This window comes from Hoplias malabaricus, chromosome 11, assembly GCF_029633855.1.
Source record: "Hoplias malabaricus isolate fHopMal1 chromosome 11, fHopMal1.hap1, whole genome shotgun sequence".
NCBI lineage: Eukaryota > Metazoa > Chordata > Actinopteri > Characiformes > Erythrinidae > Hoplias > Hoplias malabaricus.
The window spans coordinates 16,387,296-16,402,991 of NC_089810.1; positions in this window are offsets into that span (position 1 = coordinate 16,387,296).

The following is a 15,696-nucleotide window of genomic DNA, read 5'->3' on the forward strand; positions in this document are numbered from 1 at the left end:
CAAATCTCTCCTCATGGCAGTCCGTGTTTTATTTGAGGTAATATTCCAATACCTAGTTTTAGCGGTTAATAAATAATGATATTAAATAATGTGTGCTGTTGATTTAACAAATTCATACAATCAAGCAGAATCTGAACAAAATATTGTTCTTCAAATTCACTCACACCTACTACTTTATAGAAAAAAATATTATATTTCTTATTTATTTTATATTATTATATTTTTGTATTTACTGTGATTATATCTAACTTTATACAAGCACCATGCTTACTGAGATGAGAAGGCATTAGTTTAAATATATATAATTATCTTAGGTGCCTAAGACTTCTGCACAGTACTGTATGTCACAGCATTTATAATATTTAAAGCAAAATTGTTGATTGTGAACAAAAAAATACCAGTCTGTTTGCTTGCTGAAAACAGGCCTAATCTGTTTATGAAACCCTAATGTCAGTTAACAATTTAGAAACAAAGTGGCTCAGTCAGACATGTGTTTTAAATTTAATTAGGTTTCATAATCATTGCGGTACATTTAAAAAAATTATTTACTTTTTTATACTTGGATAAAAAGCACCCATACAGTTCAGTTTAGTAGTTTGAGTTACTTGGACTTTGACTCTTCTGTAAAGTAGTGGTCAGGGATATAATCACTGTGCCTATCCTGAGGGATGCTACCTTTCTTCCAACAAAGATGCATGAGATGAAGGAGATGAGAGTGCAGGTAGTGTTTACATATCCAGACAGCTTGGCAAACACCCAGGTAACTTATGGGTTGTGAGGCTTAATAGCTTTGTTCTAAGAGAACTGGATCTTAGGGTTTGCATAATGGGCAATTCTGAGGTTTGCTGACTATGGGGATAGCCAATTTGATGCTTGTAAAGTTGCAATTTGATGAAAGAGTTTACGTGGCAAATATTCAGATTATTTGAACATTGTGCTTATTCATCATCATGTGTTGCCAAAGTTAGCATTGCTACACTTTTCCCCATGCATAAATTAATTGTTAATAATATTGTGCAGGCAGCAGTGGTAAATCTAAAATGATATCCCTGAAATTATATACTTTTAGACCTGCACATTCATTTATATTTTATATTTCAAAAATGTTTTAATAGATTTCAGAAGAGTATATTTGTGCTTCAGCTGATGTCAAAGTTCAGAGTAGCCACCATATTGGGCACTACCCCATTACTTAAATTAAAACTGGATCAACATTTAGACATGTCAGCCAGTGGAGAGAAGCTTGGGTGATATCCCAAAGCAGCACTATACTACCTGCACAGTACACATCACAGATTATAAAACTAATAATACTGCACACAGATAGTAATTAGACAAATTAGTTTACTGAACTTTTAAATGTCTAAGTGTTCTTATTTCAGTGTTTTACCTTGAAAGCACAATAAAAATGTTCTAATTCTTATTTGGCTTTCTGTTATTTAAAATCAACACCAACACATGATAACAGCTATTTTCTGGGACACCCTTTGTGTATCTCCCCCTCTGTCTGCTGTTCAATTGCAATGTGCTCAACATGCTCAGCCAACCATCATCACACTGTTGGGTTTGGCAGGGCTCAGATACTGGAGAAATCTTGTGTTTGGAGACATGAAAAAAAGAATAATTGTCTCTCTGTGTGGGAAAAAGTGCCCTATGTCATAGAAATGTAGGCAATATATTCAGTGTTAGCTTGTTTTAAAATGTTTATATGACTGTTCAGGGTGTTTGTTGTGTGAAATCCACTTACTGCAGCAAAGTGATGCTTGAAATATGTGACATAATGCATTTCACATAAGTATAATTGGTTACTGGCTGAATAATTTTTGCAATATTCCTTGTCTCAATGCAAATATATAGTATATGGAAATCTATATAGATATAAAATAAAATGGCATAATAGCTTAAAAATATATATTTAAACATTCCAGGAGATTCAGGAGCTTTAATGAGGTCAGGTTCCAATGCTGGAATATTACTTGGGGATCACAGGGACCAATCCAACTGATGCAGAAAGTATTATATGTTGCTTCATTACTACAAAGAATGAGCTCCACTGCTCCACAGCCCTGAGCACATGAGTTATAAGGGTGCCTACAAACTTTTGGACATAGAGTGTATCAATTGTACTGGTTTCATTACTTGTGCTGAGATAGTTAGGTGAGTGATACTAAATGAATTAAGAAGCACTTAGGATTAAGATCCATTATAAATAAGTGTTTTTAAAACCCAAACCTTGTTACTTTCTCCAGGGTGTTTCTAATGGAAAGTCATTTATAAAATAAAGCTAACAGTGAATGGATTTTTAAACTGTCTTTATTTCAGACAAAAACCCTTTGAGGGACAAGGTTAGTCTGCTGAAGAGTATATATTATGAGATATTAGAATGCTCTCTGTATAAACCTTACTATAAGCCTGTTGGCAGAGGATACATCAGACACAAAGAGATGAATAGTCTCTACTAACCTGAAACCAAGCCGCACTTCATTATAAAACCAGTCCAAGAAAAGAAGTGGGACAGACTCGTCTACTGAAAATAATATGGGATATGTCATTCAGGGATATGTCGCATTCACACAGCTCCAGGGACCTTGAGGTTGTGGGTTCAAGTCCCGCTCTGGGTGACCGTCTGTAAGGAGTTTGGTGTGTTCTCCCTGTGTCTGCGTTCCAAAAATGCATGTTGTTAGGTGGATTGGATACTCAAAATTTTCCATAGGTGTGAGTGTGTGTTGCCCTGTGAAGGACTGGTGCCCCCTCCAGGGTGTGTTCCTGCCTTGCGCCCAATGACTCTGGGTAGGCTCCAGACCCACTGCGACCCTGAACTGGATAAGTGGTTACAGACAAGGAACAAATTAATTTATTTTTTATATAAGAATGGATTTAGGCCACCTCTGATCATAGAACATAATCAGCATAAATACTTTAAGTTTTTTTAATAGGAATTGTCATGTTTCAGTCATTGTCAATTTACATGTATTTGTTGAAATACAAATTGTCATTAAATAATTGTACAGCAGCAAAATTACACATAGCTTATGAATATATACAGGTAATTTGAGAAGTTAACTATTCCAGGTGCCACAAACCATATATATATATATATATATATATATATATATATATATATATATATTCAGGTATTAGTTATGTTCATCCCAAGAAGGTAGAAATACCAATATAATGAATTTAATTAGTTAGATCTTACACTGTAATACCACAAATCGTGACCTTTCTGCTCATTTGTGAGCCGGAATATATTATTATTATTATTATTACATTTTGCTACTATAATCATTATGAGTGATTTAACATGAGCTTATTGACAAGAACATACAGAAGGATGAGACTGAGGTAGATGCACTGGTAGTTGGGCTCCTTTCAATAACTAGGCTGAAATCTCTAAATCAAAACAGAAAAAAGAAGATGATTTGTCCTCATCAGTGTCCAATATGTACCAGTGAGATCTAGTGATAGTGTACCTGAAGAGCTTTAGTGTTTATCTTACATGAAAAAACAACTCATTCCTCTGGGTATTTTTGAATTGTAGATGTTTTCTAACATATTCCTTATGTGTAGTGCCAATTCATTTTTAGCCCCTGAACACTAGTGCATCTGAAAAAGTAAACATCAGCAGCTCACAGTGCATGTTTCTTCTCCCTTCACTGTGCTTCAATACAATTGTACTCACTGATTTAAAACCCCTAACAATAACTGATTAAATTTCAAAAAACTCATCTCTGTTTATCAAACTGATAACTTGATGGGACTGATTCACTGGCTTTATGATGTAAGAAACCAAGCATGTCTGAATTTGCCTGTTTGGAACCTTGCAGTATCAAAGTAGAAAACAGTATAAAAAAGGTAGCTGCTAGTGCTGATGGAAAGAAAAGCTGCTTTAAGCCCAGCCAATGCCTGGATACTTTGAAGGGAGAAGGTCAGCTACTCTGAATGATCACTGGATTACCTTGTATTTACACTCATTGTTCATTTAATCTTCTCCACTGACCATACAGGCACTTTGTAGTTCTACAATTACAGAATGAAGTCCACATATTTTTCTGTGCACTGGTATGAGTGGAACTAAAACATGAGAATGGGAAAGGCAGAGATGCAAAACTCAGAGCTACAGAGCTTAAACATACAATATTACAAAGAAAACATTACAAATTTAAAAATTCCAAGAATAAGTCACAAAGCGTGGCTTGAGAAATTGACTCTGTGCCTCTGCTCACCATTCCTGACTGAGCAACACAGGTGAAAATGAGCTGTGGACTATGTAATGAGACAAGTGTGCAGTCAGTGTTTTGGATGAGTTGACCTTTGAAAAAGCTGACATTTCAGAAGCTCCGTCGATTAGAGTGAGAGACCTGTAGACAATGCTGAAAGGTGAGACTGGTCTCCTTTCTTTAGCAAAGCAGTCAAATTTGACACCATTCTGCAAACTATTTGGTTGTGGGTTTTCCCTAAAATGTAGAGTTGTAGTGAAAATAGTATGCACAAGTTGCGGTGGCATTAGCACTACATAGTGGAGTCAATGATAATTAATTATTATTTTATTAATAATTAATTATTTAATTCATTGTGCTAAGCTCCATGTTTGGGAGCCATTAACTAATATGTAGTGTCCTTACCTGTCTTAATTTTAGCTTAGACAAGTAGGTCATCTTCACATATTATACAGCAGAATTACCTAGAATTAACTATTATTAATGAATTATGCTCATTGGAATCGTCGTAAGTTCTTGACTCTGAAATGGAATCTGAACTAGAAGTTATAATTCCATACAAGAAAGGTGCACACACAGACAAATAACCAAGGATTGGTTTTTATCACACAACTGGTTTATTAATTGTAATATCAAATAATGAATATTGATTAGACATTCATATAATAAAATGGATTACAGCGATATATGAGGGAACAGGGAGATTAATATATATCAGGGAATTTCTCCATGATAATTATTGCCCTAAGTTCTAAGAAAGGCTATTGTTTATCCCAGCAAACTTTCAGTACCAACCCATGAGCCATGAGAGACATGAGACCATGTGACCTTACGTGTCCGGAGATGGACAGGGAGCATGTCGCTGACGGTGCCTTCCGGCACGACTTCCTGGAGAATTGCAGACGCGGGCCTTGTTGGTTGCAACCGCGGGCGTTCATTTTATACCGAGTCTTTCATACGCAGCCGTCGGAGCTGGTGGTGTTCTGAAGGTCTCTGTGGGGATTCTTCGTCGTCGCTGATCTGCCGCCTTGTGAGAGAGAAACACAGCGGAGAAAAAGGGGAGGAAGCCAGAACAGCCTGTGTCATTTGGCGCCACAGGTTTTTAACCAGAGTTTAGAAAACCCGTCCCGAATACCTGATTCATCATCAATGAGGGAGAATTGGAGCTTTTCTTGCTCCTGATTGGCTGTTTCCTGTACCTTGGGAGTGGCATCACATAGAATTTATGACACTTGACAAGACAAAAACTTGACCATCCCTGGTGAGTTAATATCCCAGGATTCTGAATCATACTTTGCAATATAAAAGATTAAATATTAACACAAAGTAATATCATTAAGAAAAAGACAGCCATGTTCTATATAATTATTAACCAAGTAAACACATAGTTTTAGATTAGATTAGATTAGATTAGATTCAACTTTATTGTCATTTTGCAGAGTACAAGTACAGGGCCAAAGAAATGTAGTTAGCATCTAACCAGAAGTGCAATATATAACATTATTTACATAATTTACATAAAGTGCAGTTGTGATTATTTACATAAAGTGCAGTTGTGAAATGACATTATGATTATGGATTGTGATTAAAGTGCAGTTGTGATATGACATTGTGATTATGGATTGTGATTAAAGTGCAGTTGTGATATGACATTGTGATTATGGAAGTTAAGTAACCATATATACATACTGAAATATAAAAAAAATGTAAACAAAGTAACATTGTGTAGGTGATGCATTAAGTACTGAGGGATAAATTAAATACAACTTTACAGAAGGTGCAATGTAATGATTGTGCAATGTTTGTTTAAAGTGCCTGAATAGTGTTCTGTAGTATGTGGCTACCTTGGTTCTACATAAATTCATATAAAACAAAAATGACTTTAAACAGATGTAAATTAGTTCCACTTATTTTGATTGTCAAAGTGGGATTAATTTCAAACAGTTGTGCACATATGTAACTTCAAATTGTTTTAAACCAATGGGAATTAAGGTTTGTGATTGTTTTGTTTAACGATCTTTCAAAATGTGAGAGAGAACAGTTTTAATCAAGTTTGAGTCTGTTTGTCTCTCTGCACTTTGCAGAGATTCTCCTCTTGACCCTGGGACCTTGGGTCGTAAACGTCCTGGAGTGAGGTTTTATGAGCCTGCTCTGGATGCTAATCTCAAATTCCGATCTTTTTGCTCTGAAGTGAGCTAAAGTTTGGGTATATCAAATCACATCTTCAGAAAGTCACAGTTTCTTATTAGAAATTAATACACATTCATCATATCCACTACAGAGTCCTATACTACACTGCAATAAAAGCAATCTGTACAATTGAAAATGGCTTATTGGCAGTTCGGCTATCACTAAGATACTGTTAATATACAGTGTTGTACTATACCATATTTTGTAATAAATACTGTAATTCTATAACATTAAAATCACTGGTTCAGTAGTTATTCTGTCAGAGACTGAGACCAATTTCACCACAAAAACACTGACCCAACTTATGTTCCCATTCAACTTCAGATTCTACAGCTATAACTCAACCCACAAAACAAACACACTGATTTGCTGACTCACCACATCTTATATAAACACCATCAGAGACATATTAATCTACTTCGCGGTTACTATCCATTTCTGAAGCAGTTATGTTTTCATTATCTGTAACCGCTTATCCAGTTCAGTTTCCACACATGCTTGTCCTGGCCATGCTCCATACCTAGTGTTACATGTGGCTATCCTAGGTGTTCTTTATTTGTTATAGCTTATAAGCCCTGTTCCTGGTCTCAGTGTTTGTAGGTCATGGACTTTGGTGTCTGTGTTTTTAATTTTGTGTTCCTAGTCTTTTATGTTTCAAAATGTCTCCTGGCTAAATCTCCTTGATTAATCTTGTATTCTTCCTTAGACTCTGTTCTGTTCTTCTGCTTTCATCTAAACTTGTTTAGATCTTGTGTGTGTATCTAGTGGTTTGTCATTTCTTGGTGTTATTTCTTTTCAGTTTCTGGGATTCTGGGTTCTGTAATTGGTGTTTCACATATCAGTTCTCATCATTGTCTTTGCTGCAGTGACACTAACAAGGTAGTAGTATGTTAGTGGGTGTTAGGTGTTTAGTATAAGTAGAACTGACACAGCAATGATATACTTTGCATATGTAATGTCACAGACAGTAGCTCATCTGTTGCTTGTATTGGTTGTCCTTTAGTCCTTCATCAGTGGTCATTGGATGCTGCCCACAGGATTCTCTTGGCTGGATATTTTGGTTGCTGGACTATTCTAAGTCCAGCAGTGACATTGAGGAGTTTAAAAACGAAAGCAGCAGTGCTGTATCTGATCCTCTCATACCAGCACAACACACATTAACACACACCACATCAGTGTCCCTGCAGCACACTACCACATTGTTAGAGTCACTGCAGTGCTGAGAATAATTCACCACCCAAATCGTCATTAAAACTTCCTTCTACTGTACTGCTTTCCTTTTGGAGACACAAAATTTGTTTTTAAAAGCAACTACCATATATTTAGTTTCATGGAAGCTAAAATGTGCCTAATGGAGAAAGGTACTGCACCATTCTAGAAGCTAGGACTGAGAAAATCACTTCCTAGTTTCCACCATTTTCTTACTGAGCTGTAACATTATGCAGATTCAGCAGTTTTCAAAGGGGAAGAAGGTAGAAAAGTGCAGCCTCTAATAATTAATGAGCACTTTGACGGCTACCTGAACTTATATGATTTAATTCGACTAACGGGCCAATCTACTATGAGTAACTTTTAAAAAATGCTAACTAAGTGCAAACTAAGGCAAAATGAAAATGACCCACAATTCCAACTTTATATATGGAAAGTTGTGCAGTTACCTGCTGGTGACCTGCTTCAAGCATCCGGCATTTGCTAATGACATTTTCCTCTTTTTTCATTACATTATGTATGTTTCTAAAAACACTAATTATATCTGCATTTAAGATGTTTATAATATGTATAATACTGATTTATAATATACAAATATATAATAAACCACTTATAATAATACACCAGTATAATGCTAGAATAACAAAAACGGACTTTGAATTAACTTCCAAGTGTGACATGGAGATGCGGGCATATGAGCATGAGCATGAGCACACACACACACACACACACACACACACACAAACGCACAGGCACACTTGTACCCATGCGTGCTCACCCACTAATACAGGCTACACAAATGCATACACGCACATCTACATACACACAAGAGTCTTACTGACTGTCTACATTCTCCGGCATTTCTGCAGCACAGTAATGCACAATTCCTGTGGTGTCCATGTGATTGGTTGGTTTGCAAATATTTACATCTGTTCACTTTCCACCAAACAGACACACTCAAATCAATGGCAGCAAGTCTAGAGTTTTACCGTTAACGTTATAATCCCTGACGATAATTTTAACGTTAAATTATCATGGTCCACCTATCTCCAAAATGCCAGCTTTGCAGGAGAAAGCTTTCTTTGCTTTTAATGTATGTCTATGTAACTGAGATTACCAAACTTTCTTGACTTTCAGTGTAAGTTAATGTATTGACATTAGGTCTTTTTGGAGAATTTTTTGGGCCTTTTGTCAAGAAAGTTTAACACTGTGTAAACTGAAGATATATATATATATAAAGGGAAACAATGACATGGAGATGCATGAAAACAAACATGAAATACTATTGCTATATGTAACCAGTCTAGAGATCATTTTAGCTTGATGTGAATTTTAAGTTGATTAATTGTTTTTTTGCTGCAAGGAAATGAGACTGCAACAAAGATTTATGGATGGAAGGTAATTGGCACAATTTATGAAATCGCCTGTAAGACGTTTTTGAATTATTCATCCACTGAATATGTTTTCTTTTTGTATCTCAATCAAAATCTAGTTATTATACAGGCCCAGTGGTTTTACACTTTCCTTTAAGTATCTAGCCCATATTTTTCCCATCTTATCATTATAATAATGAGAAAACAAATCACTGTCTTGCACTGTCATGTATGCTGTTGGTAAAATATATAATGGAAATATATAAGAGAAGATCTAAAATTTTGCTCAGACTTAGACTACTGCACTGTTAAAGAGTGAATGTGATTTGCTGTAGAGGCGCAACCGGAGTTTAGCACTCATAATGAGATCAAAGGATTGATCCTTCTTGTTTTCTTTTATTGTATATGCATTCATGGGTTTTCCTCTCAAAGCCCAAAACAATGGAAGAAGATTATTATAATGAACCAGAAACACCAAGTAAGCAAGACTGATAGTGAATACTGACTTTACTTAACATTACTGAACACCATTGAAAACTTGTTTTTAGTTTGTAATACGGGCCATGCTCAAAGACCCTCATCTAACAAAAATACAATAAATAAATAAATAAAAACATTATACATTAAAGATGAAATTGAAAAAAAAGTACATACTGCTGCCAGAAACAGACAAGAAGTGAAAAAGCACAAAAGACATAAGCACAACAGGGGGCTTTGCTGCTCTGTTGTACCTGTGTTTATTGCTTAAAATGTGTTGTGTATAATGCTAAATGACCACACGTGGCAGCTTAAATGATCTCTATAATATATAAAATTAATGCCTAATTTAGAAGACTTGCTCTGTAGTTTCTTAAACTAAAACTCCATCAGATCTTTTAGTGTTATTACTTTAACCTTAAGAATGCAATATTTCCTGAATATATGATGATCTTGAGTAGCTAAAGCAAGATTTCAATTACTTCACATTGCTAATCTTGACCAGCCACAGAAAGAATGTAACATACAAATGGTTTGCTCTGTAGGAAATTCCTTATTAGGTTGCAGGGACTAGACCCATTGGTGTAAGTGAAATGGTAGGTGAAGAGTTTAAGGGATAAACTTTTTTACTTGTAATAAACTTTTTAAAATAAGTACACATATTTATTTATTTAGGCCAAGTGGGAGTGCCTTGTGTTAAATATTTGGTCGAGTCACAGAATCAAAGTTAATCCCATGCCATGCCCTGCTAACAACCCCAATTTGCACCTTCCAAATTCCAATAAATACACTACAAATCAAATGCAAATCCCATTGACAGATTGACCCCTTGAGAATAAGCAATGATTACTTAGTTTATTAGATGAAAAATTGTGCTTACCAAGTGTTATTATCTCTGTCTGCCTGGCCCTTCAATCCAACTTTCATGCCCCCCCCCCCCCCCTTTAGAACCAGGCATCAGCCTTGGGGGCATCAGAGAGATATTAGAATTGTCTGTTATTACTACCTCACCAGCCAATTGTGAAAGAGTAGATGAGGTCTCTCCTGTAGAGAGACCACAGAAGGAAGGCCATGCTTATCAGCACATTCCCTAATAATTGGCTGAGGGGAAAGGGGAGTTTTACACAGACAAATGGGGTGGAGAATACAGGCTGTGCTTTATGTGTGTATGTTGGGCTGCAAATGGATTTGTCTCTATTACCAGTTTAAAGGTCCTTGATGGTTTTATTGCCATTTTGAAACATAGCCTGTTCAGAATTGTCTTCGGGGTGAGAATTTATACAACACATGTGTTCTGGCAATTATACGGTCATTTGTTTCACCACAGTCCTGCATTAAAGCAACTGGAATAAATGAAGTGCCAACACAATGACAATGGGCTAGTATCTGTATTCAGTGATGTGTTGATTGTTCATTGCTGTAAATTTACAAAAAGAATGGGAAAACTGTAATAACAAGCAGTCCACTGCTTTTACAGTAATTTTATTTCTTCATCTATAAGAAACAAACAGATCGTAATTCAAACCCCGCTGCTCAAATTACATGTTTACAGTCATTTTTGGGACTAGAACAAAACCTCACCATGCTAAACTAATCTGAGGGATGTGGTCATGCTCCACTAGAGGAATAGTTATATTGCTCATCTGGCTGGAGGCCAAGCCACTACTGAAGCTCTTTATTTGCCTCTGCTTAACGATGTTATTAATTCTGATGTAAATCAGGGGAACTATATATACTCCAGTCTGTCTATAACTTGTGCATCTGAATGTCACCTCTGTGGTTTACGTTTGTGGCATTAAAAAAAGGCAGAGGATAACACAATCTTTTATGAGAGAATTTTTCCCTGTGTTTGTTGTAATAAATGATTATTCCTCTTTCCTGCAGACAGCTTTGTGCTTACATAATTGACGCATAAACAGAATGAGTCCCATATCAGACCCATCTCTGGAAGTTTGTCAAATTTAAGCCAGTTCATGAATTCCCTAAAAAAAATAATATTACACCATCTTCAGACCTAAAGGTCAATGATGGTATACACAAGGCATTAAAAACTAATTCTGTCATTAAGTCAGAGTTTAGAGGAAATGTAGATTTTTTTTTAGCAACAAGCCAAGGACTGGGCTTTCAATGGTTGCTGAAAAAGTATTCAATCATCTTGAGTGGATTTTCTTTTCAGCTTCTTTTGTTTTACATCATAATAAATCATGTGAAAGTGGACCGCCATATACTACATGTACTTCAGTATACTTGACTATGATTATTTGCTTGGGGCTGACAGAGCCCATAGAGAGATTGCTTTGATGGATGCACAACACATGAGGCCAACTATGGCTGTAATTCATGTTGAAACTCTGTGGTAGCATAGTAAATGACAAGATTTATTAATTTTTTTATTTTATTTATTTATTTTTTGTCACCAGGGCTTGAATGAACTTTAAACATTAACTGGTCATAGTGCACATTTCCAAAAATGCCAACTGCATAAGAGAGGGCAAAAACATTTTTTACTTTTAATGTATGTCAGTGTAATTTTAATTCCATTATGTTCTATTTAAGAAATAGAACGTGTGTTATCATGAAATACCAGAATGGCTGTGATACGGTGCAAGCACAAGCAGAAAGCAAGAGAACCTAAATCAATGGTACACTTGAGTTTGTGCTGTTATTTCATGATAAAACACAACCTTGACTGTTCTATTGCTTTTATAAAACAGTTCTAGTAATAAGGTATGAAATAAATAAACAGAGCTGTGAAAGTGCCATCAAATATGTTCATAAATTTGGAAAATCCTTCCACCAAATTTTGATTCCTCAAGAAGTAGCTTTTTGCTACGTCACAGTAACGAACTCCATTGCACTTCGCTCACCACACAGACTTGATCAGCCTCAGCTTACAAACACCTCACTACAATATTACTAAAGTAAAGAGTAGCAGAATCTGCTGAATAATTTATTCCAGATAAACTTACTTCTGCCCAAAATATTATCTAGCCTGGTGTGCTTGGTTGAGCTGCTATTGTCAAAAATTTCTTTATGTTCCTTTCTTGTGCACTTTAATTAGGGAGGTAAGTTAGTGTTTTTAACCAGACACACAGTACATAATCTACTAATATAACACTATCCATAATGAACCACGGTTGCATGACTTCATTTTTAACATTTTATGCTTGGTTTTAAACCCACAGTTATGCCTTACATGTAAAGTTAGTGCACTATGTAGGGAATGGGATGATTTGAGACATGCATTGAATGTGCAGCGATAAGCTCTTCACGAACACTAAAGGAAGGACTGTTACAGCAGCTGCATATCCGATGGGTTTGCTCTCCACTGGTATCACTTTTCTCTCTTTGCTGTTCTTATTGTTTGCTTTGTATTCTTAAATTGACTTTGCTCTTCAATCATTTAGTTTTGTTTTAGTTTGTTAGATCATAGTTTCTTGTTTCATGCACTTTAAGATTAAAAATAATATTTGATTCATAATATTTTTTTTGTTTAAAACTACATTGATTAATGTATTTTGTATTTTTGCTGACTATAACTTTCTTTAGTGTCCCCAGTTTCCATTTATTACAAGAAATCTTGCATGTTTATAACAATACAAACGAGTATAATTGGTACATGTTTTTAAAAAAAATCTGTATCCTGTAGTATCGGGGGTTCGTGCCATGCTTCAGGTGTCTGTCTGTTAGGAGTATGTTGTGTTCTCCCCTATTCATGTGAGTTTCCTCCAAAAACATACGTTGTTATGTGGATTGGCTGCTCAAAAGGTTCCATAGGTGTGAATGTGTGAGTGAACCCTCCAGGGTATGTGTTCCCATCTTGTGTCCAGTGATACCGGGTAGGCTCTGGACCCACTGTGACCACGAACTGAATAAGATAAGCAGGTACATTAGATTATAGTATAAGTATCAGTGTACATGAGCTGAATTTTAAGTTTATTTACTGGTGAAAAGTGTAATAAGGACAGCTGCAGTGTAAAGAGAAATATACATAATTATATATATATATATATATATATATATATATATATATATATATATATATATATATATATATATATATATATATACACCCACTCACAAATAGACCCCTAGTGGTGTTCAAGCACCTGCCCATTTGCCCTGCATGAGAGAAGTGCCCTTTCTGTTGGAGCCCAATTTTTATTTCATTCATCAATATTTAAAAACAAAAATTACCCTTAAATGACCCCAAAAGTGTTTTGATATCTGACAGGCATTTATTTGTGTTCTTGTGAGAATTCTGGTACAAGCTCCTGCCTTGCTCCTCCATCCTCCTCCTCTGCTGTGCTGAGCGCCAAGCCAAACCGCTGCTACACACTTCTCCTCTGACTTGCAGCGTCAGACAGACAGGTAATGACAGTGTTTGTGCAATCCCTGACGTTGTTTGGTGCAAAATTAACCACACTCAACATTATAGCACCACTGAAAACATCACATGGTTTTGGCCTGACCTTTCCTTTTTAAAAAAAATGTATGCATTTAGGCGTTACACCCGCTGAAAACACTTGTCTTTAATACAAAGAGCATCCATATTTAAAGTATAGCCTACACATCATTTACTCATGGGTCATGAAAAATGTGATTTCAAAAATCCAATCAAGAAAGGAAGAGGAAATATTTGGAAATATAATTCCGGAGCTCTGTGACATCAAAATATAAAATTGTAACCACACAGTATCTACTGGTTTATTTAAACTTATCCAAAGAACCTCATAAAGCATCTGTGTTTTATAGATTGACAACAAAAGTGAGAAGTAGTAATGAAAACAGTTTAAAAATACTTTGGCAGAGAGATTTGGGGTGTGAAATTGAAAGTGAAACCTGGTCAAAAATTTATCAAGTTCAAGAAGATATATTAGGGAGGCCAGAAGTAAATTTACCCAATATAAAATATTGCATAGATATTACTGGACACCCTACCGATTGTATAAAATGGATCTTATAAATAATGATGTCAAAAAGAAAGGGGCATGTTTTTTCACTCCATTTGGGAATGTTTTGTTACAATCACTTTGGAAGATTCTGGGTAATTGTATGGGAACAATCCTACAGGTATGTCCACAATTATGCTTGTTAGGTTATAGAGAAGTGGTAAAAGACATAAATAAGGTTGAATATGAGATCTTGATTACAGGTTTAGTTACAGCATCAAGAATAATACTCAAACACTGGAAATCAAATAAATTACCAGAGCTAAAGGAATGGTTAAATTTAATGACAGAAACTGCTGCTCATGAAAATATGTTAGCTAGAATATCAGGAAAGGGTATAACAAGAAATGAGGCTTGGCAAAACTTATGGGAGCAAATAAAACTTGAGGGGTAGTGCAATTGGCAATACCCTCATCCATGCCCAGCATCTCCATTCCTTGTGACATTTAACTAAATGTCTGTAATGGATGAATATATTCAAAAATATGCATCTTGTTCTTTCACTCATTTATAAATATGTACGTCTCCTTATATCTTATTTTTATTTTTAATTTGTGTATATATATTTTCTCTATTCTTCATGTTATTTATAGCCTGATGAATTGTGTAATAAAAACTTTAATTACAAAAAGAAACATGATTTCAAAGCCTTGTCCATCTTTTTACTGATGTATAGAGTATATTGATGTATAGAGTACATTATATATGCTTTACTTTTATTTAATTTATTCAGAGCAAAGTTTTGTTAAGTTTTCAGTTTCAGAATTTTTAATGATTATTTAATATACAGTTTTGTTTGGTTATTAAAAAGCATGCACAATATGACCTTGTTTTTGCCTGTTTTTCATTTATTTATGCAATTTGATCAGTTGAGTTATTTGATTAGATGTGTACTGTTAGTGTAAACATAATTAATTATATAAGCTCAATATCCTAGTGTGTGTATTTTTTTTTAAATAATTTTATAAATAATTTTGGCAAGGGGTGCCTATTTTTTGGCTTGAACACCTGTCCCCAAAAATGTTTGTGCACATGCCTGCACGAGCACTTTGCATGTATTGTTTCTTTCACATATGTTTCTAGAGAAACTCTGGAGTATTGGTCCAGAGATGTCCTGGAGTGGTCGTTCACATGTGCAGCTCACAGTGGGAGATTTCATGCATCAGACTCGCAGCAGGAAATGAAACACATGCTTTAGGCGTGGAGCAGAAGAAACTGTGGAACATTTCCTATGCCTTTCTCACATGCGCTGACTCGGATTTCATCTGGAGT